We start from the raw sequence: 20,734 nt of genomic DNA, 5'->3' as shown, positions 1-20,734 counted from the left end.
TTTTCCTTATTTTTTTTTCCTTTTGATAGGAGAGAAATTAAGATAGAAGGGGAGATAGGGAGAGAGATAAAGAGGCACCTGCAGCACTGCTTCACCACTTGTGAAGCTTCCCCCCTGCAGGTAGGGACTGGGGGCTTGAAACCGGATCCCTGTGCTTGGTAACATATACTCAACTGGGTGAGCCACTGCCCAGCGCTACTAGTAGATTTAAAAAGCTTTTATCACCAGGAGTTGGGCGGTAGTGCAGTGGGTTAAGCACATGTGGCCCGAATCGCAAGGACTGGCTTAAGCATCCTGGTTCGAGCCCCCGGCAACCCACCTGCAGGGGGGTCACTTCACAGGCAGTGAAGCAGGTCTGCAGGTGTCTCTCTCCCCCTGTCTTCCCCTCTTCTCTCCATTTCTCTCTGTACTATCTAACAACGATGACATCAGTAACAACAACAATAACAAAAAAACTACAATAATAATGAACAACAAGGGCAACAAAAGAGAAAATAAAATTTTTTTTAAAAAAGTTTTTATCCCCTCTGATTTGAGAGAAGTCCAGAATGAGGTATTTCAGAGCTGCTCTGTTGCTCTACTACTCAGTAATTCCTCCAGTTTGTTATCCCATATTGCTGTCCATGTTTTGGCTCTTATGTTAACATTCTAGCCAGGAAGAAACAGGACAATAAGAAAAAAGTTTTCACCATCATATAAATTGTATTCACCAAACTTCCACATAACTGCAAAGAAAGATTTTTTTTTTAAAAAAAGAAGGGACATCTTTTATTATAGGTGCTTAGATGTCTTGGAAACATCAAAGGGAAAAATTAGAATTGAGGTAAGGGCAGTCCATGACCTTCACCAAACATGGTTGGTCGCTACATTATTATTTTTTAATATTTAGATAATAATTATACTTAGTAATAATTAGAGAGCTAGAGAATCAGTCTGCATGTGTGGTGCCAAGGTTCAAACTCAGAACCTCATGCTTGAGAGTCCAACACTTTATCTGCTGTGCCACCCCCCTAGCTAGCCATAAATTATGTTTAAATATTCCAGAGAGAGAAGTCTTTTTTTCTTTTCCTTGTTCTTCTTTTTTTTTCTTTTCTGTGCCTCGACCAGAGAATGCTCAGCTCTGGCTATTGATGGTGCTGCAAATTGAACCTTGGACTTTGTCATTCAGTCCTAGCATACTATTTCCCCAACCCTGAAAAGTCAGTTTTCACTTTTTTTTCTTTTTTTTTTAAATATTTATTTTATTTATTTATTCCCTTTTGTTGCCCTTGTTGTTTTATTGTTGTAGTTATTGTTGTTGTCGTTGTTGGATAGGACAGAGAGAAATGGAGAGAGGAGGGGAAGACAGGAGGAGAGAAAGATAGACACCTGCATACCTGCTTCACCGCCTGTGAAGCGACTCCCCTGCAGGTGGGGAGCTGGGGTTCGAACCGGGATCCTTATGCCGGTCCTTGTGCTTTGCACCACCTGCGCTTAACCCGGTGTGCTACAGCCCGACTCCCTGTTTTCACTTTCTTAAATAGTTCAAAAGTGTCCAATAGTTAACATCTTAAAAATTAGTGAGACTCCCAAATATATGTGTGTGTATAATATATATATATTCTTCCAAATCAGTGTATTTTAAAAGTGAGGCTGCAGTACCTATCTATCTATATACATATATATGTGTGTGTGTGTGTGTATATATATTTTTAATTTTTTAATTTTTATTTATTTTTTTCCCTCCAGGGTTATTGCTGGGCTCGGTGCCTGCACCATGAATCCACTGCTCCTGGAGGCCATTTCTCCCCCTTTTGTTGCCCTCGTTATTGTAGCCTCATTGTGGTTATTATTATTGCCATTGTTGATGTTGTTCGTTATTGGATAGGACAGAGAGAAATGGAGAGAGGAGGGGAAGACAGAGGGGAAGAGAAAGATAGACACCTGCAGACCTGCTTCACCGCCTGTGAAGCGACTCCCCTGCAGTTGGGGAGCCGGGGGCTCGAACCGGGATCCTTACTCCAGTCCCTGCGCTTTGCACCACATGCGCTTAACCCACCACGCCACCATCCGACCCCCATATATATATTTTTTTCAGACAGGGTTTTCAATGGAAGTGATGCATCCCTACCCTACTTGATTCTACCGCACTCATCAAACTTTCTTGTAGATAGAGATTGACAGAGGGAGAGAGACAGGAGAGACACCACAGCATAACTGCATGTTCATGAAGCATCCCCTTTGTATGATGCTCCTGTGTGGTGGCTGAGTCCTTGTGAATGGTAAGGTGTATGTTCTACCAGGTGAACTAGCTCCTGGCTCCTCTCCTATTGCATATATATATATATATATATATATATATATATATATATATATACTCAGACTCCCTTTGTAAAGAAAATGCAAATGGATTTCTTTATTTTATTTTTATTGGGGAATTAATGTTTTTCAGTCAACAGTAAATACAATAGTTTGTACATGCATAACATTCCTCAGTTTCCCATTTAATAATACAACCCCCACTATGTCATTTATCATCCTTTATGGACCTGTATTCTCCCCACCCACCCACCGCAGAGTCTTTTACTTTGGTGCGATATACCGATTACATTTCAGGTTCTACTTGTGTTTTCGTTTCTGATCTTGTTTTTCAACTTCTAAGAAAATACAAATGGATTTCTTAGAATATGTACAGTTTATATCAGCATCACAGACTAACCATAGTATGCTGGTTTAAGCATTGTGTTATTTCTTCTTGGTACTGCTGTTTCTACACAGTATAATTTGTTATAATAGTCAGCAATAGAAAGATTTATGGGGGTCAGGCGGTAGCGCAGCTGGTTAAGCGCATGTGGCACAAAGCACAAGGACTGGTGTAAGGATCCTGTTTGAGCCCCCAGCTCCCCACCTGCAGGGGAGTCCCTTCACAGGCGGTGAAGCAGGTCTTCCGGTGTCTGTCTTTCTCTTCTCTCCCTCTCTCTGTCTTCCCCTCCTCTTTCCATTTCTCTTTGTCCTATCCAACAACGAACGATTTCAACAATAATAATAACCACAACAAGGCTACAACAAAGGCAACAAAGGGGAAAAATGGCCTCTAGGAGCAGTGGATTCAAGGTGCAGGCACTGAGCCCCAGCAATAACCCTGGAGGCAAAATTTATATATATATTTATTTATGTGGTCCGGGAGGTGCTGCGGTGAGTAAGGCACTGGACTCTCAAACATGAGGTCCTAAGTTCAGTCCCCGGCAGCACATGTACCAGACTGATGTCTGGTTCTTTCTTTCTCTCCTATCATTTCTCATGAATCAATAAATAAAATTTAAAATATTTCTTTATGAGGAAAGAACACCAGAGCATCACTGGTATATGTGATGTCAGAGATAAAGCCCAGGACCTCTTGCTAGAGGGCCCACACTTTATCCACTGTGCCACCTCCTAAGCCAAGGAATAGTCAACATTTAAAATGCTTTCATGGAATCGTGTGATGTGAGATAGGCTAGAAAGAGAAGGATGAATATGGGATGACCTCACTCACAGAAGTTGAGAAGAAAGAATAGAATGGAAAACAAAGCAGAACTTGGACTGGGTTTGGTGTATTGCACCAAAGTAAAGACTCTGGGCTGGAGGTGGGAGGTTCTGGTCCTGGTACTCGACAGTGGAGGAGGACCTAGGTGGGGGCGGAGGGGGGGGTAGAGTGCTTTGCAGAAAACTGAGAAATGTTGCACATGTACCAACAACTGTACTGTTGACTGTAAACTATTAATCCCACCAATAAAAAATGAAAATAGGGAGTCGGGCGGTAGCGCAGCGGGTTAAGCGCACGTGGTGCAAAGCGCAAGGACCGGCGTCAAGATCCCGGTTGGAGCCCCCGGCTCCCCACCTGCAGGGGAGTCTCTTCACAGGCAGTGAAGCAGGTCTGCAGGTGTCTGTCTTTCTCTCCCCTCTCTGTCTTCCCCTTCTCCCTCCATTTCTCTCTGTCCTATCCAACAACGACAACAATAAAAAACAACAAGGACAACAAAAGGGAATAAAATCTTTAAAAAAAATGAAAATAAAATTCTTTCCTGTAAGCATGTTTTCAAATTACCAATTATCTAGAATGTTTTATACTAATGTCTAGTCATGTTTTAGGCATAAGTGTATTAAAATGTTAGTATTTTTCTTTTCCAAATTAAAAACTCTAAAATAGGGATATTTAATATCTAATAGGAAAAGCTGGTATTTTCTTGGATTTTTTTTCCCCCTAGATTGAAAATTTTTTGCTCTAATAAATTGGATTGAAGCCAAGGGGTTGGCTTAGGCAAAACACAGTTTGCACAAATCAGGCCCAGGAGTCTGTCCTTAGCACTGCGTGTGACATAGCAGTACTCTGTAGTCTCTCACATTCTTATAAGTGGGATTACTCAAAACAATTTTTAGAATTTTTATTTATAAAAAAGAAACTGACAAAAAACATAGGATAAGAGGAGTGCAACTCCACACAGTTCCCACCACCAGAACTCCACATCCCATTCCCTTCTCTGAAAACTTTCCTGTACTTTATCCCTCTGGGAGTGTGGACCAAGGGATATTATGGGATGCAGAAGACGGAAGGTCCGGCTTCTGGAATTGCTTCCCAGATGAACATGGGCATTGACGGTCTGATCCATACTCCCAGCCTGTCTCTGTCTTTCCCTAATGGGGCGGGGCTTTGGGGAAGCAGGGCTCCAGGACATATTGGTGGGGTCATCTGCCCAGGGAAGTCTGGTTGGCATCATGCTAGCATCTGGAACTTGGTGGCTGAAAAAAGAGTTAACATATAAAGCCAAACAAATTGTTGACTAATCATGAACCTAAAGGCTGGAATAGTTCAGACGAGTTAGGGGGTCTCCGTTTTGTAGATAGTTAGTTCTATTTTAGTTATATTCCAAAGAGCCCATGACTATACTAGTTTTTTTTTTTTTTTTGCTGTTGTTTTTTTCTTGAGCCTGACATCTGATATGCAGGTGGATCCAAGTTATTGTCTAGGGAGAAGATGTTATGGCTGGAAAAAGGGCCAGAACACTTATTTTTAAAGATTCTTCTTTATTTGCTGAGAATTAACAAATTTAAAAAAATGTATGTAAAACATAAGACTTTGACATGCGTAGGGTAGACCAAATAATTTGGGTCAGATCTCCCATTGAGTAAATCTAGAAGATATGACAGCTAGAACTTTTTTTTTAATTCTTAAAATTTATTATTGGATAGAGACAGAATTGAGATAGGGAAAGAGAGAGACACCTGCAGCTCTACCGCTCCCCCTTCGGGTGAGGGCCAGGGACTTGAACACCTGTACTTGTGCACTGTAATAATGTGTGCTTAACCACCTGAGCCAGCACCAGACCCCAAGCTACACAAAACTTGAAGAAACAAAAAAAAAAAAAAAAAAGAGGGTAGTGGAGGTGGGATGGGTGGTGGTGCACCTGGTTAAGCGCACATAGTACCACTAAATGCAAGGATCTAGGTTCGAACTCCCCGGTCCTCACCTGTAGAGGGGAAGCTTCAGGAGCTGGGAAGCAGGTCTGCAGATGTCTTTCTCCCTCTATCTGCCCCTCCTCTCTCAATTTCTCTCTGTCCTATCCAATAAAATGGGGGAGGGGAAGGCCACCAGGAGCAGTGGTTTTGCCGTGCAGACACAGCCCCAGTGATAACCCTGGAGGCAAGAAGAAAAGAAAAAAAAAGGGGGGGTTGGGCGGTAGTGTAGTGGGTAGTGTAGTGCACATGGCACAAAGCACAAGGACCGGCTTAAAGATCCCAGTTTGAACCCCGGTCTCCAGCCCTGGGCTCCCCACCTGCAGGAGGTCTCTTCACAAGCGGTGAAGCAGGTCTGCAGGTGTCTTTCTCTCCCCCCTCTGTCTTCCCTTCCTCTTTCAATTTCTCTCTGTCCTAGCCAACAACAATGAGCAATGGCAACAATAACAATTACAACAACGATAAAACAACAAGGGCAACAAAAAAGAAAAAATAGCCTCCATGAGCAGTGAATTTGTGGTGCACGCACCGAGCACAAGTGATAACCTAAAGAAGATATATATATATATATCTCCAGGGACTGAATGGACCTCATGCTTAGGAGTCCAATGCTATATCCACTGTGCCATTTTCAAGACTACTGAACAAAACTTTAAAAATATTTTATTTTGGGGAGTTGGGCGGTAGTATAGCAGGTTAAGCGCACATGGCACGAAGCCCAAGGACCGGCTTAAGGATCCCAGTTCGATCCCCAGATCCCCTCCTGCAGGGGAGTCACTTCACAGGCGGTGAAGCTGGTCTGCAGGTGTCTATCTTTCTCTCCCCGTTTGTCTTCCCATCTTTATATTTCTTTCTGCCCTAACAACGATATCAGTAACAACAACAATAATAACCACAACAACAATAAAAAACAAGGATAACAAAAAGGAAAATAAATATTTAAAAAAATTTTATTTTATTTGGGAGTCTGCAGGTTAAGCGCACATGGGACAAAGTGCAAGGACCCGCATGGGGATCCCTATTCAAGCCCCTGGCTCCCCACCTGCAGGATGAAGCAGTTCTGTGTGGTGAGCAAGGTATAAGAGTAAGGACTCACTCGGAGAGTGTGTCAGGGTTAAGCAATAATTCTTTACTTATTCAGATGCCAGAGAAGGGTCACACAATTCACACAACACACAGTCAACCTGATACCTCTCCTTACTTAGTAGCTGTTTGCAGGTAAGGCTCACGACGTGATCACCAGTCGTTGTGTCACCGAACTGATGCTCCATCGTCTGCTGGCGTGACCAAATGAACGAGGAGGGTCTCTAGAAGCTGGGGAAGCGGTTACTTAGGCTAGCCTCGTGTGCTTAAGTCTTTAGCAGCACCGGCAGCATCCCGGTCAGTAACTGTGAAGTTGTTTCATCCAGCTGGTTTCTGAGCCTCTACTTATACTAGCTTGTCTCTGGTTTTAAGGTTACATCACCATTGGCCAATCAGGTTCGGGTTGACAACTTATCCTACGAATACATATGTCTCTGTCTTATCACACGATGCAGGCGCACTATGATTACGAGGGTTACTAGGGTTACATGTTCACTACACCCCCTCTCTGTCTTCCCCTCCTCTCTCGATTTCTCTCTGTCCTATTCAACAGCAACGACAGCAATAACAACAATAACAGTAACAACAATGATAACCAACAAGAGCAACAAAACAAACAAAAAAAGGGGGGAGTGGCTTCCAGGAGCAGTGGATTCGAAGTGTAGGCACCGAACCCCAGCAATAACCTTGGAAGAAAAAATATATATATACATATATATATTTGTTGCCCTTATTTTTTTTTAATATTTATTTTATTTATTTATTCCCTTTTGTTGCCCTTGTTTTATTGTTATAGTTATTATTGTTGTTGTCGTTGTTGGGTAGGACAGAGAGAAATGGAGAGAGGAGGGGAAGACAGAGAGGAGGAGAGAAAGATAGACACCTGCAGACCTGCTTCACCGCCTGTGAAGCGACTCCCCTGCAGGTGGGGAGCCGGGGTTCGAACCGGGATCCTTATGCTGGTCCTTGTGCTTTGCGCCACCTGCGCTTAACCCGGTGCGCTACAGCCCGACTCCCTGTTGCCCTTATTTTTGTTGTTGTTGTTGTTGTTATTGTTGTTATTATTTATGTCGTTGTTGTTAGATAGGACAGAGAGAAATGGAGAGGAGGGGGAGAGAAAGATAGACATCTGCAGACCTGCTTCACCGCTTGTGAAGCGACCCCCCTGTAGGTGGGGAGTCGGGGGCTCGAACTGGGATCCTCACGCAGGTCTGTCCTAGCGCTTTGTGGCGCCACGTGCACTTAACCCACCGTGCTACCACCCGACTTGCCAAGAAAAAAAAATATTTTAAGGAAGTCTGGGCCGTAACACACCAGGTTAAATTAAGTGCACATAGTGCGAAGCTCAAGGACCAGCACAATGATCCTGGTTTGAACCCCTGAATGCTCACCTGTAGGGGGATTGCTTCAAAAGTTGTGAAGCTGGTCTACAGATTTGTTTATCTCCTCCCTCTGTCTTCCCTTCCTCTCTCAATTTCTCTCTGTCCTATCCAACAACATCAGCAGCAACAACAATGAAAAAATGATGGCCTCCAGGAGCAATGAATTCATAGTGCAGGCACCCAGCCCTAGTGATAACCCTGAAGTCAAAATAATAATAATAGTAATAAATAATGTCTTTGATAGAAACAGGGAGAAAGAGGAATTGAGAAAGGAGGAGTTAGGGAAAGAAAGGAGACACTTTAGCACTTCTTTACCACTTGTGAAACTTCCCCCCTGAGATGGAGACTGGGGGTTTGAACCCAGATCCTTAGCATTGTAATATGTGCTCTACAGTGACCACCACCACCCAGCCCCTGAATAAAACTTTTTAAACATCTGCTTAAAAGACAGGAGAGAGATGACAGTGAACTATCATTAAGGAAGTACAGAAACCAAGGTACGTGAGCTGCTTTTCCCTGAAAGTGCTGACCAGCTTAGAAAGTGCTGTCTGAGATGTCCAGTGACCATCTTGACAATCTGATGCAACTAGCTGGGGGGTGGTAGTTATTATATGTGACTTACACTTACAAGTCCCCTTACTTTGACTATGGATTTTGAAAGGATGAACCAGAAGTAAGCAGGCCATCAAAGGGATACAGCTCTGCTTTCAGTAATTTTCAGCCACTGAATTGGATTGAGGCTATGTAGGATTTTTTCTTTTCTTTTCTTTTTTTTTTTTGAGCTTCCAAATTCTTTGTAGAAGCAAGTAAAAATTTTCTTAGCATTTAGCAACCAAGGTATGGCAAGCAGACTTCAAAACAGTTCTCCAAGCACACTGTAGGCTACACAGTGAAAAGCCACACCCAGAGACACGAAAACACCACCAGAAGTTTCTATTTAAATAGATGGGGGGCGGTGCGCGTGGTAGCGCAGCGGGTTAAGTGCACATGGCGTGAAGCGCAGGGACAGGGCTTAAGGATCCCGGTCTGAACCACCACCACCCCCCTAACCTGCAGGGGGAAATCGCTTCACAGGCGGTGAAGCAGGTCTGCAAGTGTCTTTCTCTCCCCCTCTCTATCTTCCCCTCCTCTCTCCATCTTCCCCTCCTCTCTCCATTTTTCTCTGTCCTATCCAACAACGACGACAGCAATAACAACAATAATAATAACAACAACGATAAACAGCAAGGGCAACAAGAGGGGAAAAAAAGGCTCCAGGAGCAGTGGATTCGAGGTGCAGGCATTGAGCCCCAGCGATAACCCTGGGGCCAATAAATAAATAAATAAATAAATAAATCTGCAAGACCTCCAGATACTGGAGGATTCTGATATAAGCTAAACATATGAGAATTTTGGCAAAGAAATGAAGGCATAAAATACCGTAAGGAAATAGTAGAATTAAAAATTACCTGACTGGAGGATTGGCAGTGGTCCACCCAGTTGAACACACACAGTACCAAGCACAATAACCCAAGTTAAAGCCCCCGATCCCCACCTACAGAGGGGAAGCTTCATGGGAATTGAAGTAAACATGGTGACGTGTGCACTCAACCAGGTGCGCCACCACCCTGCCCCGTCATGTTTGATTTTTTTTTCTAGGAAAAATGTTGTATTAAAAAATAGAAAATAATTTAAGAAGCAGACATTGTACCATGTGGGAGTGGAGATATTTCATCCCAAGTCTAATTAACCCCCCAAGTGTCTTTTTTTTTTAAATTTTAAAAAGGAGACATTAACAAAACCATAGGATAAGAGGGGTACAACTCCACACAGTTCCCACCACCAGCTCTCCGTATCCCATCCTCTCCCCTGATAGCTTTCCTATTCTTTATCCCTCTGGGAGTATGGACCCAGGGTCACTATGGGGTGCAGAAGGTGGACGGTCTGGCTTCTGTAATTGCTTCCTCGCTGAACATGGGCATCGACTGGTCGATCCATACTCCCAGCCTGTCTCTCTCTTTCCCTAGTAAGGTGGGGCTCTGGGGAAGCGGAGCTCCAGACCCATCCGCGAGGTCATGTTTGATTTTTATTATGCTAATATGTGAACTTATAAAATAGATATATTAGAGGTAAATGTTAATTGAAAAAAACACAAAGTCATGATCGAACTGGATAGAGAGTAGAGGAACATTGTGTTTTGTGTTATTTTAAAACATTTCTTTTGGATAGAGACAGAAGTTGAGAGGGAAAAGGGTCATAGGGAAGTGGGGAGAGATACCTGCAGCATTGCTTCACCATTCATGAAACTTCCTCTCTTGCAGGTAAGGATGGAGGCCCTGAACCTGCTGGGTTTTTTTTTGTTTGTTTGTTTTTTTCCTCCAGGGTTATTGCTGGGCTCGGTGCCTGCACCATGAATCCACCGCTCCTGGAGGCCATTTTTCCCCCTTTTTGTTGCCCTAGTTGTTGCAGCCTCGTTGCGGTTATTATTGCCATTGTTGACGTTGCTTTGTTGTTGGATAGGACAGAGAGAAATGGAGAGAGGAGGGGAAGACAGAGAGAGAGGGGGAGAGAAAGATAGACACCTGCAGACCTGCTTCACCGCCTGTGAAGTGACTCCCCTGCAGGTGGGGAGCCGGGGGCTCGAACCGGGATCCTTACACCAGTCCCTGCGCTTTGCGCCACGTGCGCTTAACCCACTGCGCCACCGCCCGACCCCCAGAACCTGCTGTTTTTGATATCACAGTATCTAGCATAGCTGTGATCGATTTTCCACTTCCTGGTGTATACACCTGCATAGTTCTCAGTATGTTAAATTTTTAGTGTATGATGATTAGATTATTAAAAATACTTATTTATTATGGGAGAGAGGGGAGACCAAGCTTGTTCCATTCTGGCATATGGCCGTGCCAGGGATCGAACCTGTGACCTTTGGGGCCTCAGGCATGCAACTTGGTGTTGTTTTTAACTTTTCCTTCTTCCCTCCTCCTTCTTCTTCTTCTTCTTTTTTTTTTTTTTTTTTGCCACCAGGGCTATTGCTGGGGCTTGGTACCTGTACTGCGAATCCACTGCTCCTGGCAGCCATTTTTCTCATTTTATTGGATAGGACAGAGAGAAAATGAAAGAGGAGGGAGAGAGAAAGACACCTGCAAAGCCGCTTCACTGTTCAAGCCACAGGTTTCACAAGCAGTGAAGCGGCTTTGCAGGTGTCTTTCTCTCTCTCTCCCTCTCTCTCTCCCTCCTCTTTCAATTTCTCTCTGTCCTATCCAATAAAATGGGGGAAAGAAAGATAGACACCTACAGACCTGCTTCAGCGCCTTGAAGCAACTACCTTGCAGGTGGGGAGCCAGGGCCTTTAACCAGGATCCTTATGCCGGTCCTTGGGCTTTGGGCCATGTGCACTTAACCCACTGCGCCACCGCCCGACTCCTGCAGCCCCCATTTCTTTCTTTCTTTCCTTCTTTCTTACCTTCCTCCCTTCTTTCCTTTCTTTCTTTCCTTCTTTCCTTTCTTCCTTCCTTCCTTCTTTCCTTCCTTCCTTCCTCCCTTCCTTCCTTCCTTCCTTCCTTCCTTCCTTCCTGTTTTGCTCTGGCTTATGGTGGTGGGGGATTGAACTTGGGGACTGGTAGGCTGAAACGTGGGTCCTTGCAATTTGTAATCTCAGTTCTCAACCAGTTGTGCCACCACCAGGTCCTCCCAGCTTAATTTTTTTTTCGTTTTTATAAAAATATTTTATTTCAAAACATATATATATATATATATGTAATTTCTTGTATAATACAGTTTCACATGAGTCTGGGAGACAGCATAATGTTATGCATAAGCACTCTCATTCTTGAGGCTGGGAGTGCCCAGGTTCAATCTCCAGCACCATCATAAATCAGAGCTGAGTAGTGCTCTAGCAAACAAACAAAACAACAACAACAACAAAAAGCTTTAGCAGGCGGGGAAAGATAGCATAATGGTTATGCAAAGAAATTCTCATGCCTGAGGCACCAAGTCCCAGGTTCAATCCCCCACAACACCATAAACCAGAGCTGAGCAGTGCTCTGGTAAAATAAAAAAAATTTAAAAAAAGAAAGAAAAGAAAGCTTTAGCAAGAATTTCATGTAAGACAGAAAGAGAAGTCAAGGCACCAACCACTCTGGCACCTGACTCACTGGGGATAGAACCGGAACTAGAACTTCACGGCGGTGGCACACCTGGTTAAGCGTACATATTGTAATGAGGAAGGTTTCAGGTTCAAGTCCCTGGTCCCCACCTGCAGAAGAAAAGCTTCATGAGTGGTGGAGCAGGGCTGCAAGTGTCTCTCTGTCTCTCTCCTTCTCTGTCTCCCCTCCCCTTTCAATACCTCTCTATCTCTATCCAATAATAAATAAATAAAAACATTTTAAAAAGACAGTGATTTGAGCCCCAACTCCTCACCTGCAGGGGTCCACTTCTCTGTCCTGTCTTTAAAAAAGGAGAGGAAAAAAAGGCCACCAGTAGTGGATTCATAGTGTCATGTCGGCACCTAGACCCAGAAATAATCCTGGTGGCAATAAAAATGGGAGTCTGGCGGTGGCGCAGCGGGCACAAAGCTGGTGTAAGGATCCCGGTTCGATCCCCCAGCTCCCCACCTGCAGGGTGGTCACTTCACAGGCGGTGAAGCAGGACTGCAGGTGTCTATCTCCCCCTCTCTCTCTGTCTTCCCTCCTCTCCATTTCTCTCTGTCCTATCCAACAATGATGACATCAATAACAACAACAATAATAACTACAACAATTAAAAAAAAAGAACAAGGGCAACAAAAGGGAAAATAAATAAAAATTAAAAATAGGGGAGTCAGGCAGTAGCGCAGTGGGTTAAGCACACGTGGCGTAAAGCACAAGGACCCTCAGAAGGATTCCTGTTTGAACCCCCGGCTCCCCAACTGCAGGGGAGTCGTTTCACAGGTGGTGAAACAGGTCTGCTGGTGTCTGTCTTTCTCTCCCCCTCTCTGTCTTCCCCTCCTCTCTCCATTTCTCTCTGTCCTATCCAACAAAGACGACATCAACAACTACAACAATAAAACAACAAGGGCAACAAAAGGGAATAAAGAAAGAAAGAAGAAATAAAAATAAAAGAAGAGAGATGCTAAGGGACTTTGGATGATTTAATTTGTGATATTTTCTAACTATTCATAACATAATTATACTTTTTAATGACAAAATATAAAGCAAGAAGGCCAACAAAATAGTTCACCTGTATAGCGTGCCTCCTCTTCTTTATCATGTGCAAGACCCAGGTTCATGCCTGGTTCCCACCACATTGGAGGAAGCATTAATGTTGCCCCCACTCTCCCCTTCCTCCTCCTCTCCTTCTCCCTTCTTCTCCCTTCCTCCCTCCTATCTCTTTCTCTTTCTCTCCTTTTCTGAAAAAGTCAGCCCCATTTAGAAAGAAAGGAAGGAAGAAATGGTACCTGGGGTGGCACACACTCCACAATCCTCTTCTAGTGCGAATGTGCTAGAGCTGTGTTACCCTGTCGGGACTGTATAATTTGCCAGGGGAAGAGCACAGAGAGCAAGGCTGCAGGTGTGTCTCGTTCATTTTTTATTATTTATTTATTTATGTATAATTTATTTCTTTATTGGGGAATTAATGTTTTACACTCAACAGTAAATACAATAGTTTATACATGCATAACATTCCCCAGTTGTGTGTCTCTTTCTGTCTCCCTTTTTTTAAAAGATTTTTTATTATTATTTATTTTTCCTTTTGTTGCACTTGTTTTATTGTTGTTGCGGTTATTATTTTTGTTGATGATGTCACTGTTGGATAGGACAGAGAGAAATGGAGAGAGGAGGGGAAGACAGAGGGGGAGAGAAAGAGAGACACCTGAGACCTGCTTCACCACCTGTGAAGCAACTCCCCTTTAGGTAGGGAGCTGAGGGCTTGAACTGGGACCCTTACGCTGGTCCTTGTGCTTCGCACCACGTGTGCTTAACCCGATGTGCCACCGCCCGACTCCCTCTGTCTCCCTTTCTATCTCCCCCTTACCTCTCAGTTGCTCTCTGTTTTATCAAATAAAAAAAATTAAATGGCTGCCAGGAGTAGTGGATTCATAATGCAGATGAGCAAAGGTGGCTCTGTTAATTGTATTAGTATTATGCAAGAGAGTTTGGTAAATTCAACATTATTCATCTATTCCCTACAACTGGTGTCATCTGAACATGTGTAGTGAGATTAAGTCAATAAATATTCTTCTCATCTAAAAAAGTATATATATTAGGGTTAAGTAAGTGGTTATAAATATTGAACTTATAAAATTTTTGTACATAGTTTCTCGTCATTTTGTGCACCGTGTGTGTGTGTGTGTGTGTGTGTGTGTGTGTGTGTGTGTGTGTGCGTGTGTGTGTGTGAGAGAGAGTGAACAGAGATAGTTTGACCAAAGACATGTTTTTGTGGACTTTATGGACTTAGGAATAATATGTTTGGAGCCAAAAGCTAAAACTATCCTATTTATTTATATTATATAAACTGATGTCTGTGTGATGATGGTTCTTATGGAAACAAAATATTAACATAGATGTTTCCTAACACAGATATTCTTAGAAACTCTTCTTGTTTATAGAACATGTTATTTAGCTAGATAATAGTCTTTTATATGCAAAAAATAAACTGCTTTGGAAATTTTGTGCTTACAGACCAATTTCGGTATTGTTTGTTCTTTTCTTTAGTGCTCTTGAGTGGCATGGGAAATAGCACAAAGGGGGAGAACACTGGACTTGCAAGCATGAGATGCTAGGCTTGACTCCTTGCACTGTGTGTGCCAGAGTGATGCCCTGGTGTTTTCTCTCTCTCTCTTTAATGAAAGACATACTGAGGGAAAGTTACAGAGAGAGACATACCAGAGCACTGTGCAGTTCTGGCTTACAGTGGTGCTGGGATTTGAACCTGAGACCTGCAAGCCTCAGGCATAAAAGTCTTCTTGCATAACCAGTAGGCGTTTCCCCACCCCTAGTGTTCTGTCTCTATTCTGTCTCCCTCACCACCCCCACACTAATAAGTAAATCTATTTTTATTGTTGTTGTTGTTACCAGGGATTCGTGCCTGCACAATTCCATCCCTCCCAATGAGCTCTTTTTTCCTCTTTCTTTTTTTTTTTAAGATAAAGAGGGAGAGACTGGGAGGGAGAAAGAAAGGGAAGGAGGGAAGGGCAAGAGTACACCACACTGCTCCCTCTCATGAAATAGTTAAATCACTTGGAATTAATAGACATTTACATGGATCACTGACGCCAAAAAAAAAAAAAAAGAAAAAAGTTGAATATGCATTCTTTTTTTAAAAATTTTAAAAATTATTTATTACCTTCTGTTGCCCTTATTTTATTGTTGTAGTTATTATTGTTGTTGTTGCGCTACCGCCCGACTCCCTAAATATGCATTCTTAAGTGCTCATGGGATGTCCTTAAGGATACACCACATTTTGGGAGACAACACAAGTCTCAAAGACTGAAATGGTATCCAGCATATTTTCATATCATCATAGAATAAAACTAGAAATTACAAAGCAAATACAGAAAAAATACTTAAACATATGAAGACTAATTAAGCATGATATTGAATAACTATAGGGTCAAAGACAAATTCAAAGAAGAAATAAAAAAAATTCCTGGAAGCAATAAAAAATGGAGACATTACCCATGAGACAGCAAAATCCTCTGCCGTACCCCCCGGCCGGGAAGCTCATAATATAGTCTTATAACAGCAAACAGAAAGAAAAACAAATCTGATGTGAAGGAGGTAGAGGGGCCAGGTGGTGGCACACCTGGTTAATTGCATACGTTACAGTGCACAAAGACCCAGGTTCAAGTCCCCTGGTCCCCACCTGCAGGGGGAAAGCTTCACAAGTGGTGAAGCATGGCTGCAGGTGTGTCTGTCTGTCTGTCTGTCTCTCTCTCTCTCTCTCTCTCCCTCTCTATCTCCTCCTCCCTTCTCAGTTTCTGTCTTTATCTAATAATAAATAAATAAAATTTGAAAAAATTAATAATAATCTGAAGGAGGTAGATGAAGGACATATGAAACCTAAAGTCAACCGGAGAAAATGATTTCTTAAAGGACAAAATTAATGAGCTAGAAATAAAGACAATGCAAAGGATCACAAAATCAAAAGTTGATCTCAAAATCATAACTAAATTGACAGGCCTTAGGCAGGTGGCTAAGAAAGAGGAAACCCAGTAAATAGAATTAGAAAATGAAATAGTGCATATCAGACATTTAATAATAGTAATATATAGTAGAAAGATGTACTAATGAGGCTAAAACAATAAAATTGTTATTTTTAGAAACCAAGAGTCTTTTGAATGGCAAAGTGTGGTATTAAGACATATAACTCATGCCAAGTTTAGCATCTGCCAAGAGTAATTATGTCTCATCTCCATAGTGGCTATTTATTCCCTAAGGCTTGGGTTCGTAGATGGCACATCTGTTTTCTTGAACAGTGTCATTAATTTATTTATCTTATGAATACTGATTGTATGTTCTGAGCGCATCAAACCTGGAGGAAGCTTTGGTGCTGTGATATCCCACCCCCTCCCCCACCCCCTCTGACTTTCTGTCTGAAAAAGCCCAGACCAAGAAAATCTCAGCTAAGACTAGATAAATAAGTGAATGAAATGGTGCAGTGGATAAGGCATTGGACTCCTAAGGCATCAGGTCCCAAGTTCAACCTCTGACATGTGTCTGAGTGATACCCTCGTGTTCTCTCTCTTTCTCTCATTTGTTTAAAAAAAATATTTATTTTAGATAGAAACAGTGAAATGGAGAGTAAAGTGGTCTGGGAGGTGGCACAGTGGATACGACATTAGACTTTCAAGCATGAGGTCCTGAGTTTGATACCCAGCAGCTTTGGGGAGCCACATGTGCCCTCAAGGTTGTTACTGGCATGGCCATAGAGTCTTTGTTCACAGAAGACCTTGCTTAAAAGATAAGTTTCTGTTAGAGTCTCTGTTCACAGACGGCCTTGTTTAAAAGATAAGTTTTTTGTCTCCCAATTCTACTTCCCCATGAATCACCCAGGACCTTCCAGATAAGACAACATACCACTTCAATCAACAGTCCCCAACTGCTAACTCCCCCCTTGTCCCGGCCTTAAAAACAGCACCTTTGGTGCTAATAAACAGACTCGATCAGAATCCGACTTGTCTCATTTCTCTTGCGCCTCTTGTCCTCATTCCCTCTCGCAGCACATGTGCCAGAGTGATGTCTAGCTTTTTCTCTCTTCTATCGTGCTCAATAATTAATAAATAAAATCTTTAAAAAAAGAAATGGAGGGAGTCAGGCAGTAAAATGGAGGGAGTTAGCACAGCGGGTTAAGTACATGTGTTGAAAAGCAGAAGGAGCGGAAAAACGACCCCGGATTGAGCTCCCCACCTGCAGGGGAGTCACATTCCAGGCTGCAAAGCAGGTCTGCAGGAGTCTTTCTCTCCCTCTTTCTGTATCCCCTCCTCCATTTCTCTCTGTCCTATCCAACAATGATGACATCAATAACAACAACAACAATAACTACAACAATAAAACAACAAGGGCAACAAAAAGGAATAAATTTTAAAAATGGAGAATGAAGGGGAGATAGGGAGAGAGAGAGAGACCTGCCGCACCACTTGTGAGGTAGGGACCAGGGATTTGAACCTGGACCCTTGCTCATTGTGATGTGCGCACTCTACCAGATGAGCCACCACCCAGTCTTTACTCCCGCCCGCAATGTAAATAAATTAAGCTAAGAATCAGAGAAATTTAGGAATATACTTAAGGCTATATTTTAGGTAAATGATAGAGGTAAGCTTAAAACCTGGAATTTAATCTTACATACTTGTGTTCTCATTTAAGCTGTTTTCCAGATATTGAGATACTAAAGTATTCATTTTTTGTTCTCTCATTCTTCTGTGAAAACAACAATAACAACAAGAAAACCTGATGCTCTTGGTAAAATGGAGATCCCTAATTCTCCTAGCAGATAAATCTGAAGTCTGGCTGGTTGTGGTGTTTGTGGAATGCTACATAACCAGCATTCCACATGATATAATTAAGATAACCTGACAAGTGTAGTTTAATTACACCATCAAATGAGAGCAAACAGATACTCTTTATTCAGATCTTACTATAGTAAGAGAGCAGTTAGTATAGCTTGACTTTTCACAGAGACTGTAAAGCAGATGGGGAGGGAAGACTTGATAAAAGTGAAAGGAGGGGGATTAGGGTGGTAGCACAGCTGGTTAAGCGTAGGTGGCACAAAACTCAAGGACTGACAGAAGGATCCTGGTTCGAGCCCCCGGCTCCCCACTTGTAGGGGAGTCACTTCACAAGTGGTGAAGCAGGTCTGTAGGTGTCTCTTTCTCTCCCCCCCCCCTGTCTTCCACTCCTCTCTCCATTTCTCTCTGTCCTATCCAACAACGATGACATCAATAACAACAACTACAACAATAATAACTACAACAATAAAGCAAGGGCAACAAAAGGGAATAAATAAACATTTTAAAATATATATAAATAAAAGTGAAAGGAGGGAAGGACACACACACACAAACACACACACACACACACCTTCTGGTGAGCCAAATAAGTTCACTGGGAGAGGTTCCAGTCAGCTCCCCACCCTCACTCAGGGAAGCTTCCCTGTTTAGGTCTCTTTCATTCTGTCTCTGTTTCTATCTAAAATAGAGATCTCTGGTACTTAATTGGAGGTTGTTGGCCTGGGAAAGTGGGAGGTGGGCTACTAGAAACAGGATATTTAGCCAGAGGTTCACCCCTCTGGGGAAAAATAAAAAAGAAAGAAAGAAACAGGATATTTTGTGTGATTGGTTTAGAGGACACATTTGGCTTTCTCTGGCTGGTCTTATGTTAGGAGTAAACAGAAAGGAATTGGCATCATTGCCCATGTTTGAACTGTTGTGGTCCAATTGCTGTACAGGTTTGTGGTTTGACTTCCTGGGTTTCTTTTCTTTTCTAAGTATATTTTATTTATTTTTGAGAGAGATGCAGAGAGAGAAAGACACAGAGAAACACCAAAGCACTGCTCAGCTCTGGCTTATGGTGGTGCAGGGGATTGAACCTGGGACTTCGGATCGTCAGGCATGACAGTGTCTTTGCATAACCACTATGCTATCTACCCCCGCCCCTTCCTGGGTTTCTTATGCGGTTCAGAGTTCTGTTGTCAACACATGGTCTGGCTATTGGCAATTCATATATTCTGTCCTCAGGCCACACAGAAACACTTCAGGTCCATGGTATTGCTCCCCTTTCTGCCTTAATGAGGCTACTTTCAAGCATCATGAAAGCTTCGAACTATCTACTACTCTATTATGAGTTCCTAGCTTCATCAGACACTTAGAAGGTAGTAAAATACTGCAAATGCATGAATGAAAAATGAATTTTTTTTAATGAATGTTTTGGTATTAGCTTCTGTTGGGTCAAGAAAATGAACTTTCGGGAGTCGGGCGGTAGCGCAGCGGGTTAAGAGCAGGTGGCGCAAAGCACAAGGACCAGCATAAGGATCCTGGCTCGAACCCCGGCTCCCCACCTGCAGGGGAGTCGCTTTACAGGCGGTGAAGCAGGTCTGCAGGTGTCTGTCTTTCTCTCCCCCTCTCTGTCTTCCCCTCCTCTCTCCATTTCTCTCTGTCCTACCCAACAACGACAACAACAATAATGACTACAACAATAAAACAACAAGGGCAACAAAAGGGAATAAATAAATAAAATAAATATTAAAAAAAAAGAAAATGAACTTTCTGGTGTAGTACAATACATGGTCATCCTTATTTAATTGGGCTGGCTGTCACCAGCACTGCACCTTTCTAGTCTTCTAGAAAATTCTCTCTGAGCGATGAAACCCGAATCCACAGACCTGTTATCAGTTTTTTTCTCTTAAGTTCTAGGTTTACCCTTAGCGTGCATGTCAGCGCTAGCGGCTCCCTCCAGTGTGCTCTACTGCAAGCATTTGGGCGTCAGTGGGGAAGAACAGCCCTACTTCGAGCATTTTAAAGGCAACCCTAAGCCCAGGCAGTTAGGTTAGTGGCGTTCTCTACACATTTTCCGTCTCTCCACCACTAAGGCTGGAGCTAGTGAGAGCGGTTGAAGGAGGGGGAGCGTGCACGCGTGCGCGCGCACCCCCAACTCCATATATGGTCTAACTTCAGGACTTAAAACAGTTTGCCCAGGGAGAGAACGCTCGGGTGTGCGAAGACAGATCAGAGCGGAGGGCATCCAGCTCGCGGCCCTGACAGTCTCCCCCAGAAAGTCGGCCCACCTGCCGCAGGGCAGCCGCGGGAGGGGCCGCAGCCGCACGCTCGCCCTCCGCGCCCCTGCCCCCAGCGCGGCCCCCCACCCGGGAGTTCCCCGAGGAGCCCCGCGCCCGAGACGCGCGGGGGGCTGCTGGGCTGGAGGCGGGGAGCAGCCGGGGCGCCAAAATAGGAGCCGCTTGTGAGCTAGAGCTGCGCTAGCAGGCGGCCCCCGCCGCGCCTCTTCCAAAGATGGTCAGTGGGGCCGCAGGCGCCCCCGCCCCCGTCCGCCGCTAGTCCGCCTGCCAGCCCAGCGCCCGGGAGCCGCCGCCGGAGGTAGGTGCGTGAGGACCCGCGGTTCGACGGCAGCCAGACGAGAGGGAGCGGAGGCGGGCGCGGGAGAGAGAAGCCCCGCCGCCTCCCGAGCACGCCCGCGGCGGAGGCGCAGAGACAATGGCTGCGCGGGCTGCGGGACGGGCGACCGGGGCCGCGCGGGGCCCTCCCCACACCTGTGCGGGGCAGGAGCAGAGGGACGCGGGCCGGGGCGGGCGCGCGGCGCCTGGGAGCGGAGTCCCGGCACCAGGCC

At 44.0% G+C, this 20,734-nt stretch overlaps 1 protein-coding gene across 3 annotated transcripts in view; it reads left to right on the top strand.

Moving 5' to 3' along the window:
- Positions 1–20,734, top strand: part of KLHL23 (kelch like family member 23) — a 49,043-nt gene that overhangs the window by 7,001 nt on the left and 21,308 nt on the right. The window contains exon 1 of one of the 3 annotated variants that reach the window (XM_060177747.1): positions 20,053–20,488. The exons of 1 other annotated variant lie outside the window; for it this stretch is intronic. The gene's annotated coding sequence lies outside the window, so the exon portion shown is untranslated. Of the gene's footprint in view, positions 1–20,052; positions 20,489–20,734 lie in introns of those variants that run through there. One more of the 3 variants, XM_007539299.3, reaches the window with a different exon arrangement.

Source organism: Erinaceus europaeus, chromosome 18 (genome assembly GCF_950295315.1).
Source record: "Erinaceus europaeus chromosome 18, mEriEur2.1, whole genome shotgun sequence".
NCBI lineage: Eukaryota > Metazoa > Chordata > Mammalia > Eulipotyphla > Erinaceidae > Erinaceus > Erinaceus europaeus.
This window is presented reverse-complemented; position numbering and strand designations above follow the sequence as displayed.